The sequence below is a fragment of the Rattus rattus genome, chromosome 1, assembly GCF_011064425.1.
Source record: "Rattus rattus isolate New Zealand chromosome 1, Rrattus_CSIRO_v1, whole genome shotgun sequence".
Lineage (NCBI taxonomy): Eukaryota > Metazoa > Chordata > Mammalia > Rodentia > Muridae > Rattus > Rattus rattus.
The window spans coordinates 223,934,167-223,951,616 of NC_046154.1; positions in this window are offsets into that span (position 1 = coordinate 223,934,167).

Consider the following 17,450-nt stretch of genomic DNA (forward strand, 5'->3'; position numbering starts at 1 on the left):
AGCAATAATTATTAATACAACCCTTATTTATTCATTAAAGGAAAGCCGTCTCTTCTATTTTTCCATATTATTTGAGACAGTTTGTACCTATTTTATTGGTTTTTTTCTCATCTTGAATTGTTCTTCTTTGATACCAGATGTTCCTTATGTGTCATCCAGAATAGTCGACACATTTTATTTATTTTCTTGTAAAGTCTTTTTAATTTTAATTTTATTTGTTTTTAATTATATGTTTGTGTATTTGCCCAAGAATGGATGTTCAACACATTTTGTCAAAACCATCTGGTAAATATAAAATGTTATTAATAATTTTCAGATATCCACAAATATATATTCAATTGGATATAAGTGCTGTTAACAAATTATGTGTCTACTTGCATATGTAGTACTCTGTACATTCATGTATTTTGGGCTTTTGTACTGTTATTATATTTGACAAAGTAAGAAATGATATACTTCAATACTCTTATACTCTCTTTTTACAAATTCATTCTCTTCTCATTGTACAAGTACACAGCAACCTTTTAGACCAAAGAAGAAAGAAACCAATAACTATTTTTGGAAATATTTGCATAATATTTTAATTTTTACCATTCATTAAATTAGGACCTTAAAACATTTAAAACTCAAGGGAGAAGGCAAATAGAGTTGATTTCAGGAGACTACTGACCTGAATTCAGCTTGAAGCATCAGACATTAAACAGTATGAAAAAATCAATATGGTGCCTGTGTTTTAAGAGATGAGACATTGCAGGAGCAGTTCAAAAGTACATCAGCAGTTAGTTAAAGAACTAAGTACCCTTGTGTGCATGAGAGAAGAGAGTAATGAATTTACTGGCAAATGCAGTTGGCAATCAGGAAAATTCTCATGGAACTTGTGGCTGAGAGTATCAAATAAAATAGTTAGGATAATAAATGTTTGCTCAGTAGCATGTGCATTTCTGGTGAGTCACTTCTCAAATCTGGGAACATATGCAAGACTGCACTTTAAAGTCAGTGAGTGACCAGTGGAAATCAGGTCTTTCATAAGAGAACAGTGTCTCATTGGTATTTTTGTATACATATTGCAGTTAGCATGGAAAATGATATAAGCAAGATTTTATAAAGAGAGAAAATAAAATAGCATTTGGACTTTTGTAATGTGTCATTCTTTAAGTCAATATTATTTGTTGTTGTCTTTATCTGTCACAAACACATCTGAAAAGCCCAGGTATAGTCCTGCAAATATATATTAATTCTGTTAGTTAAAGAAGCAAAAATCATTCTAGATATGTTATGACCTTCATTGATATTTAGAGATTATATTTAGTCATTCTTTTCCACTGGAAAAAAGCAAACAACGAATATGAACCAGACTGGCATGTTAATATTCTGACCAAGTCTGACATCCTTGACTGGAGACATTCTGTTCCATTTTGCTCTCATGAACTTCTATTTCCTTTTGAAATTCTTACATACCTTGCAAAGAGGTGGTCTCTAACCAGGATAGGAACTTATGGAATTGGTAATGATGCTAAGAGTGACAGGACAGAACTCTTAAGGATTATTTAAATTTTATTCTGCTGAGGAAATTTTTGAGGGTTTGGGGAAGAATTTTCATGGGCATAGACAGATGTAGAGAGATATATAGAAAACACTGAATCGCATAAAGACTGAGAGCTTTCCACAGTGCAAAAATTCCTGCTATAAATGCACCAAACCTTATCTAGCAACTTGAGCCACCTACTCTTGTCATAAAGCATCAGATATTTTACTTAATCTCTCATATTGCAGGAATATTCAAGCACTGGGGATAAAGCAATAAATAAATATGTTCTTAGGAGCCCACAGTCCAGTGGGAGGGCAACAATCATTAATGTCTAAGATTACTATAAAATCGAATTTTAAAAGTGCATAAAGAGTACCTTCAAAACTATGCTAATAGGGATGGAAGAAAAAGCAATCAAAATGTACAATAGTACCTGAGAAATTACCTTGTGTTTGGTAGGACCAGACAGGAATGAATAATGAAGAAATAAGTGAACAGGTCTTCAGCAGAGGGATGTCTGACCTTCTAGCTATTCATCACTTCTCTAAATATCTAAGCTTTATAAGTGAGTTTTATCCAGTATGTCATGAGCTCGTGTTTATTTATATGTATTTGGATAAGCATAAATACAAATGAACACTAATAAAAAGACTTGTTAAAAATAGAAATCAAACACAACACAGCAAAGAGATATCATACACACACACACACACACACACACACACACACACACATTTTTATATGACAACAGCAAGGAAGAAAAAAGTACTGCATCCAAAAGAACTAGAAGAGAGTCCTAGATGTAATCTTTTAATTGCAAATATTCCTTGGTCTCCTCTACTTCTTTGTTACATAAAGACATGATTGTTTTAAGCATTTTTATATTAACAGGGCTGAGCTGGGTTTCTTTGAAATAATACTGAATGTTTTTTAATAATATATTTGGTACATTTGTTTCCTAAACTGACACCTTTTGAATTGGACATTATTGGGGTATTTTATAAATTGCATAAACATATTTTTACCTCACATTTGAAAGAAACATGTTTTAATACACAACTAGAGATGTAATTCATTGTCTTGACTGATAGAAACTATCATTTTGGTTCAACAATTTGTCTTCTGTACCTATGCTTTTCAAGACCTTGTCCCATTTTCTCTTGTATCAGATTATGGGTATCTGGTTTTCTGTTGAGGTCTTTGATTCAGTGCACTTGAGTTTAGTCCATAGTGACAAATAGAGACCTATTTGCATTCTTCAACACACAGATATCAAGTTAGAACAACATTATTCTTTTTTTCCATTGTATAGTTTTATCTTCTTCATCAAAAATCAAGTGTCTATAGGTCTGTGGGTTTACTTGTTCATCTTCAATTTGATTCCATTGATCAACCTGTTATCATGTCAATACTACGCAGATTTTACTAATGTTGCTCTGTAGTGTGTCTTGAAATCAGGGATGGTGATGCCTCCAGGAGTTACTTTATTGTACAGGATTGCTGTAGCTATACTGTTTGCTGCTGCTGCTGCTGCTGCTGCTGCTGCTGCTGCTGCTGCTTTGGTTTTTTGTTTCTTTTGATTTTTTCCTATGAAGAGAGGTACTGTTCTTTCGTGTCTGTAAAGAATTAGGTTGAAATTTTGATGGAAATTGCATTGAATCTTTAGATTGCTTTAGATGGCCCAAAAGGTGACCATTTTTCTTATGTTAGTACTACCAATCCACATGCATGAGGGATCTTTCCATCTTCTAATGACACACACACACACACACACAAACACACACACACAAACATTTTTTTTTTCAGAAACTTGAAGTTTTTGTCAGAAGAGTCTTTCATTTGCTTGATTAGAGTTATACCAAGATATTTTATATTATTTGTGGCTCTTGTAAAGGTGTGTGGCCCAATTTGAGACCCCTCTCATGAGAGAGTGAGCACACTCCTGACATGTTTATTGATGGTCTCTGATACTTGAAGACAGGACACTAGGATGCCTGTCCTCTGATAGGCTTCACCCAGTAGATGACACAAATAGATCTACAAACCTCATCCAAATATTGGGCAGAGCTCTTGAACATTTTTTGCAAGATGGAGAAGGATTAAAGAAGTCAAAAAAGGCCAAGGATACCACAAGAAAACATACAGAATCAACTATCCTCGGCCCATAGGGGCTCACAAAGATTGAACCACCAACCAAAGATTATGCATGGGACAGACCTTGGCCCCTACATACCCTACATATATGAAACAGATATGTACCTTGATCCTTATATGGACCTCTAACAATTAGAGCAGAGTCTGTCTCTGATTATCTTGCTTGCCTATGAACTCCTTTCCCCAAACTGGTCTGCCTTGTCTGTGATGAATAGGAGAAAATACACCCAGTTCTCCTGTAATTTCATCTGCTGTGGAGGGTTTATATCCATGGGAGGCCTCCCCTTCTCTGAGGAGAAATGGTGGAGGACAGAGGAGGAAGGAAGGAAAAAGAGAGAGGATAGGAAGAAACAGAGGGAAGAAAAGTTGGGGTCAGGATATTAATAAATAATTAAATTAAATTAAAAAATACTTCAAGATGAATAATGAACCTGGACCCCTGATATCTCTCAGACACTGAATCACTAACCAGGCAGCGTACACCAGCTGATATGAGGCTCCCAACACATATACAGTAGAAGACTAGGTCTGGACTCAGTCAGAGAAGATGCACCTAACCCTCAAGAGACTGGAGGCCCCAGAGATTAGAGAGGTCTGGTGGGGTGGGTGATGGGGAGGTTAGGGGAGATGGGAAGATGGGGACATCCTTGTGGAGACTGGGGTGGGGGAAGAGGTATGGGATATGGAACAATCAGAGGATGGACAAGGAGGGTTATAAAATCTGGACTGTTAAAAAAATTAAAACTTTTTTTTTAATTTGAAAAAAAGAGTAATGGTCAATATAAAATTTATGGTCAACTTCTACTTGAAACATTTAATTTCCTGGAGAATCATGGATGATGAGACACAGAACAGTATTTTTCGCATAGATTATTAATAATATTGAATTTAATATCATAATATTTTTTCTATTTCATGAAGTTCTCTACATTACGAATTAAATGAGCAGAACAACTAGAAATTTCTAAGTAATGATGATTTGTCTACATCTAACTAGTCGAAATCAAAAGCCTAATGATAGCATGCCTTGTTATTCAAAGACAAAAATACATGAAAAAAGCCACTAATGTAAAGAATCAAGGAAGTATTTTGTTGTTGTTGTTGTTGGTGGTGGTGGTGGTGCTTTGTGCAGGTGAGCATACTGGCGTGTGTGTGTGTGTGTGTGTGTGTGTGTGTGTGTGTGTGTGTGTGTGTGTGTGTGTGTTTATTCTCTGACTTGTCATTTCAGTTTTTAAATTTAAGGGTTTTCTTGCTTCTGAGTTCATGGTTAGGGAAAAAAGAAAACCTGCTAGAATGTATGGTAGATGCTCATCTCATAGCCTCCGAGAAATAAAAGAGAAAGGAAAATGTTAAAGATAAAATATGTCTTCTAAGACTTGTCCCTAAAAGCCAGTTCCTTTGCCCAAGCCCCTCTTCCTACAGTTTTCATTACTACCCAAGAGTCTCTTAAGCTACACATGCTCAAATGACCTCATCAACATATTCACATTCCATTAGTTTCTCAAAGACCATGCCACTATACACTGCTGCTCGGTAAGGAGAACCTTCAGTATCTGATTTCTGAGTTTATTTTACATCTAAACCACAGACAAAAATAGGATACAGTGATATGAATAACCTGGGCACTGTCAGTGTGTTAATTATAAAGTTGCACATTTCATATCTCTGACAATGCCTGTCCATTCCTGGTTGTTACCCAGAATACTGACAGCCTAGAAAGTCTTCTGTAACAATGTCTTTTGCTTTATAAATGAGTTTGTAAATAGGAAGTTTTCTGTGTCATATGTACAGAATGAAATAACAATGATAATCAAAAACCTAATATTTTGTTTTTATTGTATAAGCTACTAGTCATCACATTGAAACTTGAAAGCATTGTTGAAATCCATGAGAAGTAAGTAACTCAGTCACAAAATGACTCAGTGTATGACTTTACTTATGTCAGTCTTCAGGGAAGTAATCTGTAGTGATAGAAAGGGGACAGAAAAGGTACTTCTCACCCCAGAGGGAATTGTCTGAGGATGCTAGAAGGTAACTTTCTACTGTGGTGAGTGACTAAACTCTTTCTAAGTCTTGATTTTCAAGTATATTCAATGTACTTTTACATTTGTCGTAACACATTAAATTGTATACTTAGGATTTGTATGTTTCAATTTACATAAATATTGCCCCAGAATTAAAAAATATTACTGCATGAATATAAAACTGATGTACTTTCAAAAGGGTCTAAAGAAACAGAATTTTCAATAAAGATATCATTCTCTAAAAATGCATATATTGCATTAAATGTGACCATATAATAAGACATGTAGACTACATCTTAATGTTTTATATAAGCAATGTCACCCTCTGGCCAACATGTGGGCAACGGGAGATGTTAGATTTAATGAAACTTCATATTTTTCCTTCCTATATTTTATTGGATTTTTTTATTTACATTTCAAATGTTATCCCCCTTCCCTGTTTCCCATCCATAACCCTCCCATCCTATCACCCTCCCCCTTGTTCTGCCTTCTTCTATGAAGGTGTTTCCCAACCTATCCACTCACCCCTTCCCAGCTCCCCACCCTGACATTCCCTTACCCTGGAGGAGAGGGGCATAAAGCCTTGGCAGGACTAAGGGCTCCTCCTGCCCTTGGGGCCCAACATGGCCATCCTCTGCTACATATGCAACTGGAGCCATGGGTCTATCCATCTGTACTCTTTAGATGGTGGTTTAGTCCCTGGGAGCTCTGGTTGGTTGGAATTGTTGTTCTTATGGGGTTGCAAACCCCTTCAGCTCCTCCAATCATTTCTCTAACTCCTCTAATGGGGACCCTATTCACAATAGTTGGCTGCAAGCATCCGCTTCTGTATTTGTCATGCTCTGGCAGAGTCTCTCAGGAGACAGTCATATCAGGTTCCTGTCAGCATCTACTTCTTGGCATCAGCAATATTGTGTGGGTTTGATGGCTGTATGTGTATGGGGTGGATCCCCAGCTGGGGCAGTCTCTGGATAGACTTCAGTCTGCTGCTCCAGTCTCTATATCTTCTGCTATGAATATTTTTGTTCCCCCTTCTAAGTAGGAATGAAGCATCTACACTTTGGTCATCCATCTTCTTGAGCTCCATGTGGTCTGTGGATTGTATCTTGGGTTATCTGAGCTTTTGGGCTAATATCCACTTATCAGTGAATGCATACCATGTGTATTTTTAGAAAGAGCAATTTGCAAATTCATTTGGAATACCAAAAACCCAGTATAGCAAAAACTATCCTCAACAATAAAAGAACTTCTGAAGAATCACCATCCCTGACCTTAAGCTGTATTACAGAGCAATAGTGATAAAAACTGTATGATATTGGTACAGAGACAGGCAGGTAGATCAGTGGAATAGAATTGGAGACCCAGAAATGAACCCACACACCTATGGTCACTTGATCTTTGACAAAGGAGCTAAAACCATCCAGTGGAAAAAAGATAGCATTTTCAACAAATGGTGCTGGAGGTGCATTTTCAACAAATACATACTGGAGGTCAGCATGTAGAAGAATACAAATTGATCCATTCTTATTGCCCTGTACAAAGTTCAAGTACAAATGGATCAAGGAGTTCCACATAAAACCGGAAACCTCATGTTATGATGGGTTTGTGTTCTCACACTGAACCAGTTCCATGTGTTCTGCAGTGACTCTCATCAGGGACTGTATTACAGATTTTTATCTGTATTTCAATGAAAACAACATATATGTCAACAGATATGCTTTTATATCAATTTTAAATTTTGTCTGGACCTATTCTATGTATTTTACATTTACCAATTTCCTTACTCTTCCAACACTTCTTAGAATCTACTGACATAATGGCGTAGCTATGATTACTGAATAGGTAATTGGATGTGAGGTAAATATGCATGGCTGACTCTCATGTTTGAAAAATCACATTGTCAATCCAAGTAGTTTAATTTGAGTAGTTGGCTTCTCTCTGGCATTTTATCTCATGTAAAACACAGAGATGTTTTGTTAAACATGAAACATTTTTATGTCCTTAATGCCAGTGTGTACTACTATTTCTAATCACTTTCTGAAATAAATTTAATTACTACATTTGAAAGAATGTTAAAGGTTATCCAGTTTTTATTTTATCTTTAAAAGTACAAATATTAAAAAAAAGTACAAATATTTTAATTGTTTAGAATTTAATATATGAGTACTGCATTTAAATCATTTCCACCCCTTTTTCTCCCTGATCTAACTCATTCCATATCCTTTCCACTCATGGTCTATTTTCTAATTATAAAGGACAAATACCTTGAATTTTATATTCACTAGCTATAGTAACTATCAAGACTGTGCAGTGATGTTAAAATAAGATAGAAAAACTCATTAAAATCTTCCAGTGGCAAGAGATCCTACTGGTATATAACTATATAAAGCCCAAACTATTTTCATCTATAGTAGTGGTTCTCATACTATGGATCATGACCACTTTGAGGGTCAAACAATCCTTTCACAAGGGACACATATCAGACATCATGTATATCAGAGATTTCATATTAGGAGTCATAGCAGAAGCAAAATTAGTTATGATTAACAATGAAAAGAGTTTTGAGACTGAAAGTTCCTGCAACATGAAGAATTGTACTAAGAGGCCACAGCTTTAGAAAGCTTGAGAATCTTTGATCTAGAGTTTCAAAACCAAGATTGGCTTAAAATAAATATCTTATTGTTCATTATGGAATAGCTGTCTATGACACATCATAAAAACCATGATGTAAGCTTTAGAAAAACTTCTAAATTCTAAGAAACATGGAAAGTTTATCAATTCTAAAATGGATAACATATGCATGAGCCCACTAGGGCAGTTCTCTGCCCGGTTATCTCAAGAATGTGTAAGCCACAGATTTTCTTACTTTATGTTAACCAAATTGTATTACTCTTACTCATTCACTCTAAATTCCTTAGTAACATTGTCCTCTATGTTAGGTCTATGTATAATATTAATCTCTTTCTCTATCTACTTTGAGAATAACACTTAAGACAACTGAAAACAATGTGGAATTCTAATTATAGAAACTTTTAAGACAATACATTTGAAACTTTCTCTCCCTTAACCTGCTTGAAGAAGTCTGAATTTGTGTAGGTTTTTAGAGGGTTGTTCTTTTACTTTACAGTGCAGGTAAGAGAGAAAACTCTATGTAACTTTTGTCATCAATAATGAGGACAATAATTGCCTAGGTGTAGTCATGAGAAGTGCCTATAGCAGATATGTGATTTTAAACACATGATCCCAGTTCAGGATAAGTGAAATTAGTATTTGGGGGTAATATTGAAATGGGTCATTACTGTCCCTATAAAGGACACAGGTCACATGGAGATGAAAATAATTATTAGAAACATACTAAAAATGTAAATATAAGTATAGTTTTCAAAGCACCTTGTAAAAGCCTTGAGTTATATTTAAATTCCTGCTATAGGTAGAGCCAGGCTTTGGGAAGATCAGACCTTGGCTGAGAGTGAAAAATACATTTCATAAAACTGCTATAAACATAACTATAAGTTATTGATATGCTCTCATAAAACCAGAAATAGCAGTGACAAGGCACTATAGTGGACCAGAATTAAGACATCATACTCTTACAAAACAAATGTCAGACTCTATGAATTGGGAGAAAACGAAAATTAACAATTTAAATCAACTCATATAAAATTTTTTAGTAGTAATAGTACCTTACTTTTAAATAAATTAAGATTGGACTCAATAGTTTATTTGGTTGGCTGACTTAAAAACTTGATTATCAATATACATATTTTTATGGGTAAGAGAAGAAGGTTTTGGATAGGAAACCCCATTATTTGCTTGAGACATCAATTAATGTTAAGGAATTAAAATTCAATGTAAAATCACTTTATTGCAAGTTGGCTTGTACGTGGAAGCTAATATAAAATACACACTCAGGAAAAATACTGTGGTTTTGTAAGAGTTAGGATTAAGACTGTTTTGGTGAATAACAAAATGTCAACTTATATTTAAAAAAACATGATTACAAGTGAAGTAACTGTGGAAGGAACATTATCTAATTCTCCTAGATATACTGATGAATTTAGATTGTCATATCAAATTTGTGTCTTCTGGGTAAAACAAGTTTAATGAACAATCATTCAGTAATTTCCAAGAATTTTAAGTAAATTGACAGAATAGTCCAACAAAATCAGTCATGCAAACACTGAATTACAGTGTCTCTTTTCAATTATACTAATAAAATCAGTTGACTATATCAAACAATAATTTATTAGAAGTGACACCAGCAAATCTCAGGAACAATATTAAGATGTCAATATTTCAGAAGTAATGAAAAGATTTTGTCCATGACATTAATGTCATTCTGTAAACATTTTTTGTACCATGAATCAATATACCAGTTAATCACACACATATGTGTGTGTGTGTTGATGTGATGCACAGAGAAACAACCCACATATTACTCCAGTAGGCAAACTATGAAATTACATTGCTTGGCTTTATATAAAATCTGTAGCACACATACAATAAGTTTTTGTTAAGATTTTAATTTTGAAATACATACATACACACACATACACACACACATACACACTATCTTTGTATGTTTCTTGGCCATTTTCCCTTGAAAATTTTAATAATCCTTCCTTGTTCTGTGCATTTAGAGTTTTGACTTTTATGTGACAAGAGGATTTTCTTTTCTGGTCCCATTTATTTGGTATTCTTTTGGCTACAGATCTCCTGGTAGGCCTGCAGCCCTGGCTGTAGCAGACCTCCTGTGGGACCTCCAACTGGAAGGTATTTAGGGGCAGAGAGGCTGCTTATTTGTTGCCCTGGCTGCAGTAGATCTCCTGGGAGGCATTCAGACTTTTGGGTCTTCAGAGGAGCAGTCACATTGTTGTCCTGTGAGAAGCTGTTCTCAGGGGTGGGGTGGGGGGAGTAGAGGGTGGGTGGTGGGGGTAAAGGTTGGGTCAATTGACCATGGTTTCTGTTTCCTTGTGTGCAGCCATACTCCAGGGAGGCTCTCAGTTTTTAGGTTAGTTGCCCTGTATGCTTCAGAGCCCCTGAAAGTTCTTCAGAATGTGGTTGCAATTGCGCAGGTGCCTTGTGTACAGATGACCTCTTGGGATACCTTCAAGCTGTGGTGTCCTAGCTGCAGTGGCTATCTTGGGATATCTCCAGTTGTGGTGTCAGATGCTCTGGTTGCAGCAAATCTCCTGGGATGCTTCAGGATGTGGTATCAAATGTTTTGAGTACAATGGTTCTTCTGGTATAAGTATATGTCAAATGTTCTGAGTACAGCAGATCCTCTGGTAAGCCTCAGAATATAGTGTCTTCCAGGAAGCAGACTAGCTAGCAGTCTGTCCCAGCAGAAAGGACCAGGAAGAAGGGAATTGTATTGGGCATGTGGGGGTTTGGGGGAGATGGTGGTATCCCGAGTCCACTGTCCCTCAGCAGTTGCTGTGGCACTTGGAGTAGGGTTCTTACCAAATGTTGAATGCAGTGGACCCTCTGGTATGTCTGAAGATATAGCTTCTTCCAGAGAGCAGACTAGTTAGAAGTCTGTCCCAGCAGAAAGGACCAGGTGAATGGGGGATGACAGCTTTTTTTGTACATGTGAACATTTTTTTTCATTATCCCAGTTAGGCCAACTAAAAAACAGGTTAGGTTGAGGCATATAGCCCTTCAGAAAGCTATTGGCTCTGGTAACCACTCTTGCACACACACAGACACACACACAGACACACACACACACACACACACACACACACACACACACACACACACACAAATGGAGGCAAACCAGAAAATAGAAAAACCAGAAAGGAGGACATGAATTACAGATGCAAGTATTACCAACCAAATACAAGAGATAGAAGAGAGAATCTCAGATATAGAAGGTGCTATAGAAGAGGTTGACATAACAGTCAAAAAGAAAAATCAAAACACAAAAACACATTATCCAAAATATCCAGGAAATTCAGGACACAATGAAGAGAACAAATCTAAGAAAAATTGGAATAGAGGAGAATGAAGATTCCCAGCTGAAAGGACCCAAAAATATCTTCAACTAAATCATAGAAGAAAACTTCCTCAACCTAAAGAAAGAGATGGTCATGAAGGTACAAGAAGCCTACAGAACACCAAACAAATGGGACCAGAAAAGAAAATTCTTTTGTTACATAATAGTCAAAACTCTAATTGCAGAGAACAAAGAAACAATATTAAAAACTTCAAGGGAAAATGGCCAAGTAACATACAAAGGCCGACCTAGCAGAATTACACCAAATTTCTCGTCCAAGACTATGAAAGCCAGAAGAGCCTCATTAGAGGTCATGAAAATTCTAAAGGAACACAAATGCCAGCCGAGCCTACCATACCCAACAAAACTCATACTCAACATAGATGAAGGAACCAAAATATTCCGGGACAAAACAAAATTCAAGCAGTATCTATCAATCATTTCAGCCCTACAGAGGATACTAGAAGGAAAACTCCAATACAAGGATTATACCACTATCAAAGAAAAGACAAGATATTAAGCATCTCATAATAAAGCCAAAAGGAGAAAACCATAAGCACAAAAGCTACCTACAAAAACAAATGTAACAAAAACCAACAGTCATTGTCTTTAATATCTCTCAATATTAATGGACTCAACTCACCTATAAAAAGGCATAAGCAAACAGATTGGATGCACAAACAAATCCAGCATTTTGCTGCATACAAGAAACTCACCTCAATAACAAAGAAAGATGCTAACTCAGAGGAAAAAGATGGAAAAGGGTCTTCCAAGAAAATGGTTCCAAGAAACAATCTGGAGTTGCCATATTAATATCCAATAAAATAGACTTCCAACCAAAAGTTATCAAGCATGATGAGAAAGGACACTTTATATTCGTCAAAGGGATACTTCAACAAGAGAAAGTCTTAATTCTGAACATCTTTGCCCCACAAGGGCATCCACATTCATCAAAGAACCTTTCATAATGCTCAAAAAGCATATTGAGCCCCATACAATAATAGGGGGAGACTTTAACACCCCGTTCTCACCAATGGACAGGTCGTTGAAACAGAAACTATACAAAGACATAGAGGCTATGAAGCAAATGGATTTAATAGATAGCTACAGAACATTTCACCCTATAACAAAAGAATACACCTTCTTTTCAGTACACCATGGTACGTTCTCTAAAATCCACCAAACAATTGGTCAGAAAACAACCCTTAACTGATACAACAAGATTGAAATAATCCCATGCATCCTATCAGACAACCATGGCCTAAAGCTGGTCTTCAATAACAGTATAAATAACATAAAATTCACATAAATGTGGAAACTTAACAACTTTCTACTCAATGATAATTTGGTCAAGGATGAAATAAAGAAAGAAATTAAAAACTTTCTGGAATTTAATGAAAATATTGGCACATCATACCCAAACCTATGGTGCACAATAAAAGCAGTGCTAAGAGGAAAATTCATAGCACTAAGTGCACTGGTAAAGAAACTGGAGAGATCTTACATTAGCAACTTAACAGCACACCTGAGAACTCTAGAACATAAAGAAGCAAACTCACCCAACATGAGTAGAAATCAGGAAACAGCCAAACTCACGGCTAAAATCAACCCAATAGAGATAAAGAGATACAAAAAATCAGCAAAACCAAAAGTTGGTTCTTTGAGAGAATCAACAAGATAGATAAACCCATAGCCAAATTAACTAAGGGACCCAGGGGCAGTATCCAGATTCACAAAATCAAAACTGAAAAGGAAGACATAACAATAGAAATTGAGGAAATTAAAAAAATCATCAGATCCTACTACAAAAGCCTGTATTTGACAAACTGGAAAATCTAGATGAACTGGATGGTTTTCTAGACAAATGTCACATACCAAAGTTAAATGAAGAACTCGCAAACTTTCTAAGTAGGCTCCTACCCCATAAGAAAATAGAAGTCATTAAAAATCTCCTAACCAAAAAAAGTCCAGGACCAGATGGACTTAGTTCAGAATTCTACCACACCTTCAAAGACCTGATACCAATATTTCTCAAACCAAAAGCAGAAACCAAAAGAACACCACTTAATTCATTCTAGCAAGCCATGATTACGCTGATACCTAAACCACACATGGACTCTATCGAAAAAGAGAACTTCAGACTGATCTCAATTATAAGTATTAATGCAAATATACTCAATAAAATTCTTGCAAATTCAAATCAAGAACACATCAAAAGCATCATTCACCATGATCAAGTAGCCTTCATCTCTGGGATGCAAGGTTGGTTCAATATAGGAAAATTCATTAATATAATTCACCATATAAACAAACTAAAACAAATTACATAATCATCTCCTTAGATGCAGAAAACGCATTTCACCAAATACAACACCCCTTCATGGCTAAAGAGGTAGGGAGATCAGGAATTCAAGACTACCACCTAAACATATTAAAAGCAATTTACTGCAAGACAACAGCCAATATCAAATTAAATGAAGAGATACCAAAGCAATTCCACTAAAATCTGGGGCAAGGATGCCCACTCTTCTCTTATCTAATCAATATAGTACTCAAAGTGCTAGCTAGAACAATAAGACAACAAAAATAGATCAAGGAGATAGATACAAATTGGGAAAGAAGAATTAAAGATATCACTATTTGCAGATGATGTGATAATAAACATAAACAACCCCAAGAATTCTTCTTGAGAACCCTTCCAGCTGATAAAGAACTTCAGGAAAGTGGCTGGATATAAAACTAACTCAAATATATCAGTAGCCTTCCTTTATACAAATAATAAAGAAATTAGGGAAACAATTCCCTTCACAATAGCCACAAATAATATAAAATATCTTGGGGTAATTCTAACCAAACAAGTGAAAGACCTTTATGATAGAACTTCAAGTCTCTCAAGAAAAAAATCAGAGAAGATCTCAGAAAATGGAGAGATTTCCCATCCTCATGGATTGGCAAAATTAACATAGTAAAAATAGCCATACTCCCAAAGGCAATCTAAGATTCAATGCTATCCACATCAAAATCCCAACACAATTCTTCAAAGACATGGAAAGAGCAATTCTTAAATTCATCTGGAAAGGCAAAAAATGCAGAATAGTGAAAACAAGTCTTAATAATAAAAGAATGGCTGGGGAAATCATCATCCCTTACTTCAAGCTCTTCTACAAAGCAATAATATAAAAACTGCATTGTGTGGGTACAGAGACAGACAGGTTGATCAAGGGAATAGAATTGAAGACCCAAAAATAAAATGACATTTAAGCACACTTGATCTTTGACAAAGAAGCCAAATATATACAATAGAAAAAAGAAAGCATCTTCAACAAATGGTCTAACTTGATATCTGTATGTAGAAAAATGAAAATAGACCCACATTTGTCACCATGCACAAATCTCCATTCCAAGTGGATCAAGGACCTCAACATAAAACCAGATTCACTGAATCTAATAGAAGAGGAAGTGGGAAAGAGCCTTGAACTCATTGGCACAGGGAGAAATTTTCTAAACAGAACTCCAATGTCTCACGCTCTAATTAAGATTAGATAAATGGACCCTCAGGAAACTGTAAAGCTCCTTTAATGCAAAGGACATAGTCAAAAAGACAAATCAGCATCCTATAGATTGGGAAAAATATTCACTAGCTCCACATCTGATAGAGGGCTAATATCCAAAATATATAAAGAACTCAAGAAGCTTACTACCAACAGTAAAGCAACCCAATCAAAATATGGGGTGCAAAACAAAACCGAGAATTTACACTAGAGGAATCTCAAATGGCTGAGAAGCACCTAAAATTTTTTTCAAAGTCCTTAGTGGTCAGTAAAATGCAAATTAAAACAACCCTGAGATTCCACCTTACACAAGTCAGAATGGTTAAGATCAAAACCTCAGTTGACAACATATGTTGGTGAGAATGTTGAGAAAGAGGAACACTCCTCCATTGTTGGTGGGATTGCAAACTGGTACAATCCCTTTTGACATCAATTTGGAGGTTCTTCACAAAATTGGAAATAATACCACTCTTGGGAATATACCCCAAAGATGCCTCACCATGCTACAGGGGCACAGGTTCCAATATGTTTATAGCAGCCTTATTTGTGATAGCTAGAAACTGGAAACAATCCAGATTTCCCAGGACAGAAGAATGGAAACAGAAAATGTGGTTCATTTACAAAATGGAATACTACCCAGCTATTAAGAATGAGAACTTCCTGAGTTTTGCAGGCAAAGAATGAAACTAGAAAATGTCTTCCTAAGTGAGGTAACTCAAACCCAAAAGGACATGCGTGGTATGTTCTCACAAACATTTGGATATTAGCCAAAAAAAAAAAAAGTACTTAATATCCAAGATACAGTCTACGGAACTCAAAATGTTCAACAAGCTGAAGGGCCCAACTGAGGACACCTCAGTTTCACTTGGTGGGAGAAGAAAGCAACCACAAGAGGGGAGGGAGGGAGGGACAGAGGAGGGAAAGTGGATGGGGCTGGAAAGGAACATAATCGGTATTGGGTGGGAGAAAATGACTGAATCCCTGAGGGCCAGCAGCAAGAATGGAAACAGGTGACTTCTGGAGGAGGAAAGCTGGGAAGACCCTCTAGAATGTACCAGAGACCTGTGAGTGAGAGACTCTCAGGACTCAAAAGGGGGGGGACCCTGGAAGAAATGCCCTACAGTAGGGAGAGGGAACTTGTTGAGCCTACTTCCAGCAGAAAGCCAGAGCATCAAGGGAGGGATAGGTTTGCTATCCCACAGTCAAAGCTCTGACCCATAATTCTTCCTGTGTGAAAGAAATACAGAGATGGAAATGGAGAAGAGCCTGAGGAAAAAAGATCCGCAGGCCCAAAGTGGGATCTTGCTCAAGGGGAGGCCCCAAGACCTGACACCATTACTGAAGCTATGGGGCATTTACCAAAAGGGACCTACAGTGACTGTTCTCCAAATGACCCAATAAGCAGCTGAAACAGTCAGATGCAGATATGCGCACCCAACCAATGAACAGAAGATGCTGACCCCTTTGGATGAATTAGAGAAAAGCTGGAGGAAGCTGAGGAGGAGGGCAACATTGTAGGAGGACCAGCAGTCTCAGTTAACCTGGACCCCTGAGATCTCTCAGACACTGGATCACCAACCAGGCAGCATACAACACCTGAGATGAGGCCTCCACTATATATACAGCAGAGGACTCCCGGGTCTTGGTTCAGTCAGAGAAGATGCACCTAATCCTCAAGAGATTGGAGGCCCCAGGAAGTTTACAAGTTGATGAGGGGGTGGGGTAGGGATATCCTTGTGGAGACAGGGGGATGGTGAGGTGTGGGCAAGAATGTGGTATGGGATGTGGAACCCTCGGGGTTGGGGGTTGGATCAGGAAGGGAATAAAATCTGGTGTGTAAAAATTAATTAATTAAAGAAAAGCTGTCATCAGGTAATCCAAATACTCTAATGGAGACATACCAATATTGCAGAAAGGCACATTTTTTTTTAATCTTCACCGGAAGAACTGAAGTTTGTAAGTTAATCTAAGCATAGTCTCTAGGGGAGAGATCTCAAATGGCAGTTATTTAGGAGGAGAGAGCTGTCATTGATAATTTCTTCACAACGTCAACCTCCATACTCAGATCATAGAATGGCTTTGCCTTTCCTATGTATCTGAGATATTAGGGCCCTTGACATGTTCATAGTAAAGTAACAAAAGTTCATTCATTCAGGGATATACTCAATCCTATGAAGAGTCAGATTTCTTTCTTA